The following is a 3,228-nucleotide window of genomic DNA, read 5'->3' on the forward strand; positions in this document are numbered from 1 at the left end:
ATGTATTTATGTGTAATAGAAAAGATCCATTGATATTTTTTTAGAAATTCTATTCTTAAGTTGTTAAGAATATGAGTGATAGTATTTCTAGCACAAAGTATCATAAATTGATTCAAAATCGAAGATACTTCACAATAAAGACATGACTTATCCAGAAAAATTGTAATAATGTTTGTTCCCACGGTATTTATATGAGATATAAATAAGATGGAATAGTGAGTCTCATGCCATATAACAAACATGATAGGCACTTATACATGATAAGTAGGCCGAACCAGTGACGCATGTGACAAGCACATGGAGTTTACTCTTGTCAATGCATTGTCATATATCATATCAATGCATATAATCTTTAGACATTAGATAACACAGTTATCTTATGTATAGGTGATTTGAGTTTGATACTGCTTTCATACTTGTACTGTGTATGGGTATATGGGCATGTGTTGGCTCCTACTAGTTGTATATGGAGGTAGGTGTTAATCAAGATGGAATCTGTTGCCCTAAGTAAATAGGGATAAAATCCTATGTTTATTTAATTATTCTTGATGTTTCAAGTTCCTGGCCAGGACAGACAGATTTAGTTAAAAAAGAGTTTCTTACAAGAAAATCTAATTAATCAAGAACTAGAATTAAAAGAGAACATAATATTCATAGCAAATGGGGTTTAACATATATCATAACTCCAGCTCGAATTGGGATTTTGTAATAGAGAAATTCTAGTGTATGGTAACATATGATTATAGGTTCATTTAAAGGTATTCCTTGTTACTGATTGGGTGGCTATAGCATGCTATGCTAGGTGTCAACCATGGTCTATGAGATGCCTAAACTAATTTAGAGAAATCATTTATGGTAAGAAAGAGTTCTGATGATATTAAGAGTTAATATCATATCTCTTTGCCAATTAGTGATGAGCTTAGTAAGTCACACGCGTACACAAGTTAATCACCAAGTAAAATGTGATTTAATTGATGAATTAAAGAGTTTAATTGATTAATTAAATAGGTTTGGTTTGCAATAAGATTGCAAGGTCCCTAGCATGGCTTGAAGCCAAATCTAGGTTATTGGATATATAGTATAAATTAAATTTATATTTAAAGTTTTTAAATATGAATTTAATTATGAGAAATTAATTAATGGAGATTAATTAATTTATATTTGATATAAATTGATTAGAAGAGGAGAAATAATGATTTTGATTTGAGAACTCAAAATTACAACATAAGGGTAATTATTCATTTCACAGAGTGACATGTGGCACCATGAGATGGTGACACATGGCATCATATAAGCTTGCCATTTGTCTTCCTATTATGTAAGATTATCAAAGTCAAGATTATGTCTAGCTTTGACACTTGGCTTAATGTGATTAAATCAATTAAAAATAAGATGCAATGTGGTGATGACATGTGGCAAGGGTTTAAGTAATGACCTAATTATAAAAGGGAAAAGAAAGAAAAATAAACCTCTTCTTCTTTATCTCAAAGGTGCCTCCACTTTTAGAGCTCCCTCTCCTCTTCATCTTTCTCATCAATTCAAAGAGAATTGCTCAAATTTCTTTGAATTAAAATTGCTAGAAATTATTTCTAGTGTCCTATACACATCTACAACCTCTCTAAAGGTAAAACCCCAATTTATAATTGGTTAGCAAGGCTTGAGAAGCAAGATTGGGGGCTGCCCATTGGTGTTCTTGGTGTGGACAAGCTAAAGGGATAACACTTAGGGTCCTAGGTGCTTCCTAAAGGTGCTAATCACATCCTTTGTGCATCAAAGAGGTTAGTGCTCTAACTTCTCTTTTAAACTAGGGTTTAAATAAATTAATTTGGTAATTCACAATCTTGAATGGCAAACATAGATCCTAATACATATTAAAAGTGTTTTAATATGCAATTAAGCATCGAAATTAATTAGGCACATAATGGATGTGGCATGATGCATGAAACCCTAGAATAAAATTTTGAACTTCAATGCTCTAATTTAACAATTTACATGCTTTCGCTCCTTCAATATGTTCTTATATCTTTTGGCAAGGTGGTACACCTTTAAATAATGTCATAATTTTTATATGTCTTTCCTTCTAGAGTGTATTTTGATGATGCCAAAAGGGGGAGACATATCACTAGTGGATGAATAATTCCAAATTTTAGGCTTTAAACATGATATATAAATGATGATTTAGTGGGATACATGTTTTGGGTATACTTATGTGATGCTTCTTGGTAATCCTTTGATACATATTCTGAATTGTTTTTTATATAGAAATGACTTTGCATCTTCATTCACCTAGGACTCATGGCATTGCATTCATTGAGTCAAAGCCTCTTTTATGTGCTCTCCAAATTCTATTTATTAAGGCACAAATTGTTTTTGACAGGGGGAGTACATTAAGGGGGAGAATTTCTGAAAAACACACACTTTACTTGTGCTTAATTTTCCTCATCCACTAATTATTTGTCATCATCAAAAAGGGGGAGATTGTTAGACCTAGGTGTCTTAACCCATGTTTTGATGATAATAAACAATTAGTATACTACTAATATACCTTAGAAGTATTTGTGTTGAGTTTGTAGGCTCTAGATTCAAAATTTTCAAATTGCTTCAAATCAAGGTTAAGCAAGAGCAAGATAAGAAAGCAAATATTTATGGAACCCTATAATTTAATTTTTATTTATTTTATATGTGACACACCATAGCCCCTCTATAGTGTAGCTGAGTAAAATATGTAACACAGTGTGCCGAAGCACTATATCTTATCTCATTGATATTTATCATTTCTTAATTTATTTATTTATGGGTTACTAAGTTAAATTTATATCATTTATTAAAGTTATAAATTAATTTAAGGTTCCAAAATTTTTACAGAAAATCCAGCAGAGTGCCGGCTAAAAATGGAGAAAATAGTTCTTCAGAACCTGTGAAAAACACTCCCAAATATTCAATCATATCCCCAAATCCAAATATTCAACACAATCTCAACAATTTTCATCAAATTCTCAAATTTTCATTCATTCAATTTATACATAAACACTCAAATTTTATTTATGAACACAATTTATAGATAAGTACATTAATTTATAATTACATAAGTTCCAAATATACATGATAAAATAAAAGTCTAATTACAAAAACTTACAAAAGAACAAAATACAAAATGTAGACTAGCGTCCTACCAATGCACTGTAGATATGAGGTAACATTGGACTCTAACAGATCTGGCTCTCACCC

The sequence above is a fragment of the Hevea brasiliensis genome, chromosome 3 (assembly GCF_030052815.1).
Source record: "Hevea brasiliensis isolate MT/VB/25A 57/8 chromosome 3, ASM3005281v1, whole genome shotgun sequence".
In the NCBI taxonomy this organism is placed as follows: Eukaryota; Viridiplantae; Streptophyta; class Magnoliopsida; order Malpighiales; family Euphorbiaceae; genus Hevea; species Hevea brasiliensis.